The following is a 15321-nucleotide window of genomic DNA, read 5'->3' as shown; positions in this document are numbered from 1 at the left end:
AAATGGTACGGAAACCCCGTATTTACATATCTGCCACTGTGCAGGAGAATCCGTATTGGTGTTCTAGTTTTCGAACCGTAATGCGCAAGAAATGGTGCGGAAACCCCGTATTTACATATCTGCCACTGTGCAGGAGAATCCGTATTGGTGTTCTAGTGTTCGAACCGTAATGCGCAAGAAATGGTACGGAAACCCCGTATTTACATATCAGCCACTGTGCAGGAGAATCCGTATTGGTGTTCGAGTGTTCGAACCGTAATGCGCAAGAAATGGTACGGAAACCCCGTATTTACTAATCTGCCACTGTGCAGGAGAATCCGTATTGGTGTTCTAGTGTTCGAACCGTAATGCGCAAGAAATGGTACGGAAACCCCGTATTTACATATCTGCCACTGTGCAGGAGAATCCGTATAGGTGTTCGAGTGTTCGAACCGTAATGCGCAGGAAATGGTACGGAAACCCCGTATTTACATATCTGCCACTGTGTAGGAGAATCCGTATAGGTGTTCGAGTGTTCGAACCGTAATGCGCAAGAAATGGTACGGAAACCCCGTATTTACATATCTGCCACTGTGCAGGAGAATCCGTATAGGTGTTCGAGTGTTCGAACCGTAATGCGCAAGAAATGGTACCGAAACCCCGTATTTACATATCTGCCACTGTACAGGAGAATCCGTATAGGTGTTCGAGTGTTCGAACCGTAATGCGCAAGAAATGGTATGGAAACCCCGTATTTACATATCTGCCACTGTGCAGGAGAATCCGTATAGGTGTTCGAGTGTTCGAACCGTAATGCGCAAGAAATGGTACCGAAACCTCGTATTTACATATCTGCCACTGTGCAGGAGAATCCGTATAGGTGTTCGAGTGTTCGAACCGTAATGCGCAAGAAATGGTACGGAAACCCCGTATTTACATATCTGCCACTGTGCAGGAGAATCCGTATAGGTGTTCGAGTGTTCGATCCGTAATGCGCAAGAAGTGGTACGGAAACCCCGTATTTACATATCTGCCACTGTGCAGGAGAATCCGTATAGGTGTTCGAGTGTTCGAATCGTAATGCGCAAGAAATGGCACGGAAACCCCGTATTTACATATCTGCCACTGTGCAGGAGAATCCGTATAGGTGTTCGAGTGTTCGAATCGTAATGCGCAAGAAATGGTACGGAAACCCCGTATTTACATATCTGCCACTGTGCAGGAGAATCCGTATTGGTGTTCGAGTGTTCGAACCGTAATGCGCAAGAAATGGTACGAAAACCCCGTATTTACATATCTGCCACTGTGCAGGAGAATCCGTATTGGTGTTCTAGTGTTCGAACCGTAATGCGCAAGAAATGGTACGGAAACCCCGTATTTACATATCTGCCACTGTGTAGGAGAATCCGTATAGGTGTTCGAGTGTTCGAACCGTAATGCGCAAGAAATGGTACGGAAACCCCGTATTTACATATCTGCCACTGTGCAGGAGAATCCGTATAGGTGTTCGAGTGTTCGAACCGTAATGCGCAAGAAATGGTACGGAAACCCCGTATTTACATATCTGCCACTGTGCAGGAGAATCCGTATAGGTGTTCGAGTGTTCGAACCGTAATGCGCAAGAAATGGTCCGGAAACCCCGTATTTACATATCTGCCACTGTGCTGGAGAATCCGTATTGGTGTTCTAGTGTTCGAACCGTAATGCGCAAGAAATGGTACGGAAACCCCGTATTTACATATCTGCCACTGTGCAGGAGAATCCGTGTTGGTGTTCTAGTGTTCGAACCGTAATGCGCAAGAAATGGTACGGAAACCCCGTATTTACATATCTGCCACTGTGCAGGAGAATCCGTATAGGTGTTCGAGTGTTCGAACCGTAATGCGCAAGAAATGGTCCGGAAACCCCGTATTTACATATCTGCCACTGTGCAGGAGAATCCGTATAGGTGTTCGAGTGTTCGAACCGTAATGCGCAAGAAATGGTACGGAAACCCCGTATTTACATATCTGCCACTGTGCAGGAGAATCCGTATTGGTGTTCTAGTTTTCGAACCGTAATGCGCAAGAAATGGTGCGGAAACCCCGTATTTACATATCTGCCACTGTGCAGGAGAATCCGTATTGGTGTTCTAGTGTTCGAACCGTAATGCGCAAGAAATGGTACGGAAACCCCGTATTTACATATCAGCCACTGTGCAGGAGAATCCGTATTGGTGTTCGAGTGTTCGAACCGTAATGCGCAAGAAATGGTACGGAAACCCCGTATTTACTAATCTGCCACTGTGCAGGAGAATCCGTATTGGTGTTCTAGTGTTCGAACCGTAATGCGCAAGAAATGGTACGGAAACCCCGTATTTACATATCTGCCACTGTGCAGGAGAATCCGTATAGGTGTTCGAGTGTTCGAACCGTAATGCGCAGGAAATGGTACGGAAACCCCGTATTTACATATCTGCCACTGTGTAGGAGAATCCGTATAGGTGTTCGAGTGTTCGAACCGTAATGCGCAAGAAATGGTACGGAAACCCCGTATTTACATATCTGCCACTGTGCAGGAGAATCCGTATAGGTGTTCGAGTGTTCGAACCGTAATGCGCAAGAAATGGTACCGAAACCCCGTATTTACATATCTGCCACTGTACAGGAGAATCCGTATAGGTGTTCGAGTGTTCGAACCGTAATGCGCAAGAAATGGTATGGAAACCCCGTATTTACATATCTGCCACTGTGCAGGAGAATCCGTATAGGTGTTCGAGTGTTCGAACCGTAATGCGCAAGAAATGGTACCGAAACCTCGTATTTACATATCTGCCACTGTGCAGGAGAATCCGTATAGGTGTTCGAGTGTTCGAACCGTAATGCGCAAGAAATGGTACGGAAACCCCGTATTTACATATCTGCCACTGTGCAGGAGAATCCGTATAGGTGTTCGAGTGTTCGATCCGTAATGCGCAAGAAGTGGTACGGAAACCCCGTATTTACATATCTGCCACTGTGCAGGAGAATCCGTATAGGTGTTCGAGTGTTCGAATCGTAATGCGCAAGAAATGGCACGGAAACCCCGTATTTACATATCTGCCACTGTGCAGGAGAATCCGTATAGGTGTTCGAGTGTTCGAATCGTAATGCGCAAGAAATGGTACGGAAACCCCGTATTTACATATCTGCCACTGTGCAGGAGAATCCGTATAGGTGTTCGAGTGTTCGAACCGTAATGCACAAGAAATGGTACGGAAACCCCGTATTTACATATCTGCCACTGTGCAGGAGAATCCGTATAGGTGTTCGAGTGTTCGAACCGTAATGCGCAAGAAATGGTACGGAAACCCCGTATTTACATTTCTGCCACTGTGCAGGAGAATCCGTATAGGTGTTCGAGTGTTCGAACCGTAATGCGCAAGAAATGGCATGTAAACCCCGTATTTACATATCTGCCACTGTGCAGGAGAATCCGTATTGGTGTTCTAGTGTTCGAACCGTAATGCGCAAGAAATGGTACGGAAATCCCGTATTTACATATCTGCCACTGTGCAGGAGAATCCGTATAGGTGTTCGAGTGTTCGAACCGTAATGCACAAGAAATGGTACGGAAACCCCGTATTTACATATCTGCCACTGTGCAGGAGAATCCGTATAGGTGTTCGAGTGTTCGAACCGTAATGCGCAAGAAATGGTACGGAAACCCCGTATTTACATATCTGCCACTGTGCAGGAGAATCCGTATAGGTGTTCGAGTGTTCGAACCGTAATGCGCAAGAAATGGTACGGAAACCCCGTATTTACATATCTGCCACTGTGCAGGAGAATCCGTATAGGTGTTCGAGTGTTCGAACCGTAATGCGCAAGAAATGGTCCGGAAACCCCGTATTTACATATCTGCCACTGTGCTGGAGAATCCGTATTGGTGTTCTAGTGTTCGAACCGTAATGCGCAAGAAATGGTACGGAAACCCCGTATTTACATATCTGCCACTGTGCAGGAGAATCCGTGTTGGTGTTCTAGTGTTCGAACCGTAATGCGCAAGAAATGGTACGGAAACCCCGTATTTACATATCTGCCACTGTGCTGGAGAATCCGTATTGGTGTTCTAGTGTTCGAACCGTAATGCGCAAGAAATGGTATGTAAACCCCGTATTTACATATCTGCCACTGTGCAGGAGAATCCGTATTGGTGTTCTAGTGTTCGAACCGTAATGCGCAAGAAATGGTACGGAAATCCCGTATTTACATATCTGCCACTGTGCAGGAGAATCCGTATAGGTGTTCGAGTGTTCGAACCGTAATGCACAAGAAATGGTACGGAAACCCCGTATTTACATATCTGCCACTGTGCAGGAGAATCCGTATAGGTGTTCGAGTGTTCGAACCGTAATGCGCAAGAAATGGTACGGAAACCCCGTATTTACATATCTGCCACTGTGCAGGAGAATCCGTATAGGTGTTCGAGTGTTCGAACCGTAATGCGCAAGAAATGGTACGGAAACCCCGTATTTACATATCTGCCACTGTGCAGGAGAATCCGTATAGGTGTTCGAGTGTTCGAACCGTAATGCGCAAGAAATGGTCCGGAAACCCCGTATTTACATATCTGCCACTGTGCTGGAGAATCCGTATTGGTGTTCTAGTGTTCGAACCGTAATGCGCAAGAAATGGTACGGAAACCCCGTATTTACATATCTGCCACTGTGCAGGAGAATCCGTGTTGGTGTTCTAGTGTTCGAACCGTAATGCGCAAGAAATGGTACGGAAACCCCGTATTTACATATCTGCCACTGTGCAGGAGAATCCGTATAGGTGTTCGAGTGTTCGAACCGTAATGCGCAAGAAATGGTCCGGAAACCCCGTATTTACATATCTGCCACTGTGCAGGAGAATCCGTATAGGTGTTCGAGTGTTCGAACCGTAATGCGCAAGAAATGGTACGGAAACCCCGTATTTACATATCTGCCACTGTGCAGGAGAATCCGTATTGGTGTTCTAGTTTTCGAACCGTAATGCGCAAGAAATGGTGCGGAAACCCCGTATTTACATATCTGCCACTGTGCAGGAGAATCCGTATTGGTGTTCTAGTGTTCGAACCGTAATGCGCAAGAAATGGTACGGAAACCCCGTATTTACATATCAGCCACTGTGCAGGAGAATCCGTATTGGTGTTCGAGTGTTCGAACCGTAATGCGCAAGAAATGGTACGGAAACCCCGTATTTACTAATCTGCCACTGTGCAGGAGAATCCGTATTGGTGTTCTAGTGTTCGAACCGTAATGCGCAAGAAATGGTACGGAAACCCCGTATTTACATATCTGCCACTGTGCAGGAGAATCCGTATAGGTGTTCGAGTGTTCGAACCGTAATGCGCAGGAAATGGTACGGAAACCCCGTATTTACATATCTGCCACTGTGTAGGAGAATCCGTATAGGTGTTCGAGTGTTCGAACCGTAATGCGCAAGAAATGGTACGGAAACCCCGTATTTACATATCTGCCACTGTGCAGGAGAATCCGTATAGGTGTTCGAGTGTTCGAACCGTAATGCGCAAGAAATGGTACCGAAACCCCGTATTTACATATCTGCCACTGTACAGGAGAATCCGTATAGGTGTTCGAGTGTTCGAACCGTAATGCGCAAGAAATGGTATGGAAACCCCGTATTTACATATCTGCCACTGTGCAGGAGAATCCGTATAGGTGTTCGAGTGTTCGAACCGTAATGCGCAAGAAATGGTACCGAAACCTCGTATTTACATATCTGCCACTGTGCAGGAGAATCCGTATAGGTGTTCGAGTGTTCGAACCGTAATGCGCAAGAAATGGTACGGAAACCCCGTATTTACATATCTGCCACTGTGCAGGAGAATCCGTATAGGTGTTCGAGTGTTCGATCCGTAATGCGCAAGAAGTGGTACGGAAACCCCGTATTTACATATCTGCCACTGTGCAGGAGAATCCGTATAGGTGTTCGAGTGTTCGAATCGTAATGCGCAAGAAATGGCACGGAAACCCCGTATTTACATATCTGCCACTGTGCAGGAGAATCCGTATAGGTGTTCGAGTGTTCGAATCGTAATGCGCAAGAAATGGTACGGAAACCCCGTATTTACATATCTGCCACTGTGCAGGAGAATCCGTATAGGTGTTCGAGTGTTCGAACCGTAATGCACAAGAAATGGTACGGAAACCCCGTATTTACATATCTGCCACTGTGCAGGAGAATCCGTATAGGTGTTCGAGTGTTCGAACCGTAATGCGCAAGAAATGGTACGGAAACCCCGTATTTACATATCTGCCACTGTGCAGGAGAATCCGTATAGGTGTTCGAGTGTTCGAACCGTAATGCGCAAGAAATGGTACGGAAACCCCGTATTTACATATCTGCCACTGTGCAGGAGAATCCGTATAGGTGTTCGAGTGTTCGAACCGTAATGCGCAAGAAATGGTCCGGAAACCCCGTATTTACATATCTGCCACTGTGCTGGAGAATCCGTATTGGTGTTCTAGTGTTCGAACCGTAATGCGCAAGAAATGGTACGGATACCCCGTATTTACATATCTGCCACTGTGCAGGAGAATCCGTGTTGGTGTTCTAGTGTTCGAACCGTAATGCGCAAGAAATGGTACGGAAACCCCGTATTTACATATCTGCCACTGTGCTGGAGAATCCGTATTGGTGTTCTAGTGTTCGAACCGTAATGCGCAAGAAATGGTATGTAAACCCCGTATTTACATATCTGCCACTGTGCAGGAGAATCCGTATTGGTGTTCTAGTGTTCGAACCGTAATGCGCAAGAAATGGTACGGAAATCCCGTATTTACATATCTGCCACTGTGCAGGAGAATCCGTATAGGTGTTCGAGTGTTCGAACCGTAATGCACAAGAAATGGTACGGAAACCCCGTATTTACATATCTGCCACTGTGCAGGAGAATCCGTATAGGTGTTCGAGTGTTCGAACCGTAATGCGCAAGAAATGGTACGGAAACCCCGTATTTACATATCTGCCACTGTGCAGGAGAATCCGTATAGGTGTTCGAGTGTTCGAACCGTAATGCGCAAGAAATGGTACGGAAACCCCGTATTTACATATCTGCCACTGTGCAGGAGAATCCGTATAGGTGTTCGAGTGTTCGAACCGTAATGCGCAAGAAATGGTCCGGAAACCCCGTATTTACATATCTGCCACTGTGCTGGAGAATCCGTATTGGTGTTCTAGTGTTCGAACCGTAATGCGCAAGAAATGGTACGGAAACCCCGTATTTACATATCTGCCACTGTGCAGGAGAATCCGTGTTGGTGTTCTAGTGTTCGAACCGTAATGCGCAAGAAATGGTACGGAAACCCCGTATTTACATATCTGCCACTGTGCAGGAGAATCCGTATAGGTGTTCGAGTGTTCGAACCGTAATGCGCAAGAAATGGTCCGGAAACCCCGTATTTACATATCTGCCACTGTGCAGGAGAATCCGTATAGGTGTTCGAGTGTTCGAACCGTAATGCGCAAGAAATGGTACGGAAACCCCGTATTTACATATCTGCCACTGTGCAGGAGAATCCGTATTGGTGTTCTAGTTTTCGAACCGTAATGCGCAAGAAATGGTGCGGAAACCCCGTATTTACATATCTGCCACTGTGCAGGAGAATCCGTATTGGTGTTCTAGTGTTCGAACCGTAATGCGCAAGAAATGGTACGGAAACCCCGTATTTACATATCAGCCACTGTGCAGGAGAATCCGTATTGGTGTTCGAGTGTTCGAACCGTAATGCGCAAGAAATGGTACGGAAACCCCGTATTTACTAATCTGCCACTGTGCAGGAGAATCCGTATTGGTGTTCTAGTGTTCGAACCGTAATGCGCAAGAAATGGTACGGAAACCCCGTATTTACATATCTGCCACTGTGCAGGAGAATCCGTATAGGTGTTCGAGTGTTCGAACCGTAATGCGCAGGAAATGGTACGGAAACCCCGTATTTACATATCTGCCACTGTGTAGGAGAATCCGTATAGGTGTTCGAGTGTTCGAACCGTAATGCGCAAGAAATGGTACGGAAACCCCGTATTTACATATCTGCCACTGTGCAGGAGAATCCGTATAGGTGTTCGAGTGTTCGAACCGTAATGCGCAAGAAATGGTACCGAAACCCCGTATTTACATATCTGCCACTGTACAGGAGAATCCGTATAGGTGTTCGAGTGTTCGAACCGTAATGCGCAAGAAATGGTATGGAAACCCCGTATTTACATATCTGCCACTGTGCAGGAGAATCCGTATAGGTGTTCGAGTGTTCGAACCGTAATGCGCAAGAAATGGTACCGAAACCTCGTATTTACATATCTGCCACTGTGCAGGAGAATCCGTATAGGTGTTCGAGTGTTCGAACCGTAATGCGCAAGAAATGGTACGGAAACCCCGTATTTACATATCTGCCACTGTGCAGGAGAATCCGTATAGGTGTTCGAGTGTTCGATCCGTAATGCGCAAGAAGTGGTACGGAAACCCCGTATTTACATATCTGCCACTGTGCAGGAGAATCCGTATAGGTGTTCGAGTGTTCGAATCGTAATGCGCAAGAAATGGCACGGAAACCCCGTATTTACATATCTGCCACTGTGCAGGAGAATCCGTATAGGTGTTCGAGTGTTCGAATCGTAATGCGCAAGAAATGGTACGGAAACCCCGTATTTACATATCTGCCACTGTGCAGGAGAATCCGTATAGGTGTTCGAGTGTTCGAACCGTAATGCACAAGAAATGGTACGGAAACCCCGTATTTACATATCTGCCACTGTGCAGGAGAATCCGTATAGGTGTTCGAGTGTTCGAACCGTAATGCGCAAGAAATGGTACGGAAACCCCGTATTTACATATCTGCCACTGTGCAGGAGAATCCGTATAGGTGTTCGAGTGTTCGATCCGTAATGCGCAAGAAGTGGTACGGAAACCCCGTATTTACATATCTGCCACTGTGCAGGAGAATCCGTATAGGTGTTCGAGTGTTCGAATCGTAATGCGCAAGAAATGGCACGGAAACCCCGTATTTACATATCTGCCACTGTGCAGGAGAATCCGTATAGGTGTTCGAGTGTTCGAATCGTAATGCGCAAGAAATGGTACGGAAACCCCGTATTTACATATCTGCCACTGTGCAGGAGAATCCGTATAGGTGTTCGAGTGTTCGAACCGTAATGCACAAGAAATGGTACGGAAACCCCGTATTTACATATCTGCCACTGTGCAGGAGAATCCGTATAGGTGTTCGAGTGTTCGAACCGTAATGCGCAAGAAATGGTACGGAAACCCCGTATTTACATTTCTGCCACTGTGCAGGAGAATCCGTATAGGTGTTCGAGTGTTCGAACCGTAATGCGCAAGAAATGGTATGTAAACCCCGTATTTACATATCTGCCACTGTGCAGGAGAATCCGTATTGGTGTTCTAGTGTTCGAACCGTAATGCGCAAGAAATGGTACGGAAATCCCGTATTTACATATCTGCCACTGTGCAGGAGAATCCGTATAGGTGTTCGAGTGTTCGAACCGTAATGCGCAAGAAATGGTATGTAAACCCCGTATTTACATATCTGCCACTGTGCAGGAGAATCCGTATTGGTGTTCTAGTGTTCGAACCGTAATGCGCAAGAAATGGTCCGGAAACCCCGTATTTACATATCTGCCACTGTGCAGGAGAATCCGTATAGGTGTTCGAGTGTTCGAACCGTAATGCGCAAGAAATGGTATGTAAACCCCGTATTTACATATCTGCCACTGTGCAGGAGAATCCGTATTGGTGTTCGAGTGTTCGAACCGTAATGCGCAAGAAATGGTACTGAAACCCCGTATTTACATATCTGCCACTGTGCAGGAGAATCCGTATAGGTGTTCGAGTGTTCAAACCGTAATGCGCAAGAAATGGTTCGGAAACCCCGTATTTACATATCTGCCACAGTGCAGGAGAATCCGTATTGGTGTTCTAGTGTTCGAACCGTAATGCGCAAGAAATGGTACGGAAACCCCGTATTTACATATCTGCCACTGTGCGGGAGAATCCGTATAGGTGTTCGAGTGTTCGAACCGTAATGCGCAAGAAATGGTATGTAAACCCCGTATTTACATATCTGCCACTGTGCAGGAGAATCCGTATTGGTGTTCTAGTGTTCGAACCGTAATGCGCAAGAAATGGTACGGAAACCCCGTATTTACGTATCTACCACAGTGCAGGAGAATCCGTATAGGTGTCCGAGTGTTCGAACCGTAATGCGCAAGAAATGGTCCGGAAACCCCGTATTTACATATCTGCCACTGTGCAGGAGAATCCGTATAGGTGTTCGAGTGTTCGAACCGTAATGCGCAAGAAATGGTACGGAAACCCCGTATTTACATATCTGCCACTGTGCAGGAGAATATGTATTGGTGTTCGAGTGTTCGAACCGTAATGTGCAAGAAATGGTACGGAAACCCCGTATTTACATATCTGCCACTGTGCAGGAGAATCCGTATAGGTGTTCGAGTGTTCGAACCGTAATGCGCAAGAAATGGTCCGGAAACCCCGTATTTACATATCTGCCACTGTGCAGGAGAATCCGTATTGGTGTTCGAGTGTTCGAACCGTAATGCGCAAGAAATGGTACGAAAACCCCGTATTTACATATCTGCCACTGTGCAGGAGAATCCGTATAGGTGTTCTAGTGTTCGAACCGTAATGCGCAAGAAATGGTACGGAAACCCCGTATTTACATATCTGCCACGGTGCAGGAGAATATGTATTGGTGTTCGAGTGTTCGAACCGTAATGCGCAAGAAATGGTACGGAAACCCCGTATTTACATATCTGCCACTGTGCAGGAGAATCCGTATAGGTGTTCGAGTGTTCGAACCGTAATGCGCAAGAAATGCTCCGGAAACCCCGTATTTACATATCTGCCACTGTGCAGGAGAATCCGTATTGGTGTTCGAGTGTTCGAACCGTAATGCGCAAGAAATGGTACGAAAACCCCGTATTTACATATCTGCCACTGTGCAGGAGAATCCGTATTGGTGTTCTAGTGTTCGAACCGTAATGCGCAAGAAATGGTACGGAAACCCCGTATTTACATATCTGCCACTGTGTAGGAGAATCCGTATAGGTGTTCGAGTGTTCGAACCGTAATGCGCAAGAAATGGTACGGAAACCCCGTATTTACATATCTGCCACTATGCAGGAGAATCCGTATAGGTGTTCGAGTGTTCGAACCGTAATGCGCAAGAAATGGTACGGAAACCCCGTATTTACATATCTGCCACTGTGCGGGAGAATCCGTATAGGTGTTCGAGTGTTCGAACCGTAATGCGCAAGAAATGGTCCGGAAACCCCGTATTTACATATCTGCCACTGTGCTGGAGAATCCGTATTGGTGTTCTAGTGTTCGAACCGTAATGCGCAAGAAATGGTACGGAAACCCCGTATTTACATATCTGCCACTGTGCAGGAGAATCCGTGTTGGTGTTCTAGTGTTCGAACCGTAATGCGCAAGAAATGGTACGGAAACCCCGTATTTACATATCTGCCACTGTGCAGGAGAATCCGTATAGGTGTTCGAGTGTTCGAACCGTAATGCGCAAGAAATGGTCCGGAAACCCCGTATTTACATATCTGCCACTGTGCAGGAGAATCCGTATAGGTGTTCGAGTGTTCGAACCGTAATGCGCAAGAAATGGTACGGAAACCCCGTATTTACATATCTGCCACTGTGCAGGAGAATCCGTATTGGTGTTCTAGTTTTCGAACCGTAATGCGCAAGAAATGGTGCGGAAACCCCGTATTTACATATCTGCCACTGTGCAGGAGAATCCGTATTGGTGTTCTAGTGTTCGAACCGTAATGCGCAAGAAATGGTACGGAAACCCCGTATTTACATATCAGCCACTGTGCAGGAGAATCCGTATTGGTGTTCGAGTGTTCGAACCGTAATGCGCAAGAAATGGTACGGAAACCCCGTATTTACTAATCTGCCACTGTGCAGGAGAATCCGTATTGGTGTTCTAGTGTTCGAACCGTAATGCGCAAGAAATGGTACGGAAACCCCGTATTTACATATCTGCCACTGTGCAGGAGAATCCGTATAGGTGTTCGAGTGTTCGAACCGTAATGCGCAGGAAATGGTACGGAAACCCCGTATTTACATATCTGCCACTGTGTAGGAGAATCCGTATAGGTGTTCGAGTGTTCGAACCGTAATGCGCAAGAAATGGTACGGAAACCCCGTATTTACATATCTGCCACTATGCAGGAGAATCCGTATAGGTGTTCGAGTGTTCGAACCGTAATGCGCAAGAAATGGTACGGAAACCCCGTATTTACATATCTGCCACTGTGCAGGAGAATCCGTATAGGTGTTCGAGTGTTCGAACCGTAATGCGCAAGAAATGGTAGGGAAACCCCGTATTTACATATCTGCCACTGTGCAGGAGAATCCGTATAGGTGTTCGAGTGTTCGAACCGTAATGCGCAAGAAATGGTATGGAAACCCCGTATTTACATATCTGCCACTGTGCAGGAGAATCCGTATAGGTGTTCGAGTGTTCGAACCGTAATGCGCAAGAAATGGTACCGAAACCCCGTATTTACATATCTGCCACTGTGCAGGAGAATCCGTATAGGTGTTCGAGTGTTCGAACCGTAATGCGCAAGAAATGGTACGGAAACCCGGTATTTACATATCTGCCACTGTGCAGGAGAATCCGTATAGGTGTTCGAGTGTTCGATCCGTAATGCGCAAGAAGTGGTACGGAAACCCCGTATTTACATATCTGCCACTGTGCAGGAGAATCCGTATAGGTGTTCGAGTGTTCGAATCGTAATGCGCAAGAAATGGCACGGAAACCCCGTATTTACATATCTGCCACTGTGCAGGAGAATCCGTATAGGTGGTCGAGTGTTCGAATCGTAATGCTTAAGAAATGGTACGGAAACCCCGTATTTACATATCTGCCACTGTGCAGGAGAATCCGTATAGGTGTTCGAGTGTTCGAACCGTAATGCGCAAGAAATGGTACGGAAACCCCGTATTTACATATCTGCCACTGTGCAGGAGAATCCGTATAGGTGTTCGAGTGTTCGAACCGTAATGCGCAAGAAATGGTACGGAAACCCCGTATTTACATTTCTGCCACTGTGCAGGAGAATCCGTATAGGTGTTCGAGTGTTCGAACCGTAATGCGCAAGAAATGGTATGTAAACCCCGTATTTACATATCTGCCACTGTGCAGGAGAATCCGTATTGGTGTTCTAGTGTTCGAACCGTAATGCGCAAGAAATGGTACGGAAATCCCGTATTTACATATCTGCCACTGTGCAGGAGAATCCGTATAAGTGTTCGAGTGTTCGAACCGTAATGCGCAAGAAATGGTATGTAAACCCCGTATTTACATATCTGCCACTGTGCAGGAGAATCCGTATTGGTGTTCTAGTGTTCGAACCGTAATGCGCAAGAAATGGTCCGGAAACCCCGTATTTACATATCTGCCACTGTGCAGGAGAATCCGTATAGGTGTTCGAGTGTTCGAACCGTAATGCGCAAGAAATGGTATGTAAACCCCGTATTTACATATCTGCCACTGTGCAGGAGAATCCGTATTGGTGTTCGAGTGTTCGAACCGTAATGCGCAAGAAATGGTACGGAAACCCCGTATTTACATATCTGCCACTGTGCAGGAGAATCCGTATAGGTGTTCGAGTGTTCAAACCGTAATGCGCAAGAAATGGTTCGGAAACCCCGTATTTACATATCTGCCACAGTGCAGGAGAATCCGTATTGGTGTTCTAGTGTTCGAACCGTAATGCGCAAGAAATGGTACGGAAACCCCGTATTTACATATCTGCCACTGTGCGGGAGAATCCGTATAGGTGTTCGAGTGTTCGAACCGTAATGCGCAAGAAATGGTAGGGAAACCCCGTATTTACATATCTGCCACTGTGCAGGAGAATCCGTATAGGTGTTCGAGTGTTCGAACCGTAATGCGCAAGAAATGGTACCGAAACCTCGTATTTACATATCTGCCACTGTGCAGGAGAATCCGTATAGGTGTTCGAGTGTTCGAACCGTAATGCAAAAGAAATGGTACGGAAACCCCGTATTTACATATCTGCCACTGTGCAGGAGAATCCGTATAGGTGTTCGAGTGTTCGATCCGTAATGCGCAAGAAGTGGTACGGAAACCCCGTATTTACATATCTGCCACTGTGCAGGAGAATCCGTATAGGTGTTCGAGTGTTCGAATCGTAATGCGCAAGAAATGGCACGGAAACCCCGTATTTACATATCTGCCACTGTGCAGGAGAATCCGTATAGGTGTTCGAGTGTTCGAATCGTAATGCGCAAGAAATGGTACGGAAACCCCGTATTTACATATCTGCCACTGTGCAGGAGAATCCGTATAGGTGTTCGAGTGTTCGAACCGTAATGCACAAGAAATGGTACGGAAACCCCGTATTTACATATCTGCCACTGTGCAGGAGAATCCGTATAGGTGTTCGAGTGTTCGAACCGTAATGCGCAAGAAATGGTACGGAAACCCCGTATTTACATTTCTGCCACTGTGCAGGAGAATCCGTATAGGTGTTCGAGTGTTCGAACCGTAATGCGCAAGAAATGGTATGTAAACCCCGTATTTACATATCTGCCACTGTGCAGGAGAATCCGTATTGGTGTTCTAGTGTTCGAACCGTAATGCGCAAGAAATGGTACGGAAATCCCGTATTTACATATCTGCCACTGTGCAGGAGAATCCGTATAGGTGTTCGAGTGTTCGAACCGTAATGCGCAAGAAATGGTATGTAAACCCCGTATTTACATATCTGCCACTGTGCAGGAGAATCCGTATTGGTGTTCTAGTGTTCGAACCGTAATGCGCAAGAAATGGTCCGGAAACCCCGTATTTACATATCTGCCACTGTGCAGGAGAATCCGTATAGGTGTTCGAGTGTTCGAACTGTAATGCGCAAGAAATGGTATGTAGACCCCGTATTTACATATCTGCCACTGTGCAGGAGAATCCGTATTGGTGTTCGAGTGTTCGAACCGTAATGCGCAAGAAATGGTACGGAAACCCCGTATTTACATATCTGCCACTGTGCAGGAGAATCCGTATAGGTGTTCGAGTGTTCAAACCGTAATGCGCAAGAAATGGTTCGGAAACCCCGTATTTACATATCTGCCACAGTGCAGGAGAATCCGTATTGGTGTTCTAGTGTTCGAACCGTAATGCGCAAGAAATGGTACGGAAACCCCGTATTTACATATCTGCCACTGTGCGGGAGAATCCGTATAGGTGTTCGAGTGTTCGAACCGTAATGCGCAAGAAATGGTATGTAA

The sequence above is a fragment of the Camellia sinensis genome, chromosome 6 (genome assembly GCF_055761805.1).
Source record: "Camellia sinensis isolate YWXY chromosome 6, ASM5576180v1, whole genome shotgun sequence".
NCBI lineage: Eukaryota > Viridiplantae > Streptophyta > Magnoliopsida > Ericales > Theaceae > Camellia > Camellia sinensis.
Note: the sequence above shows the minus strand (reverse complement) of the source record.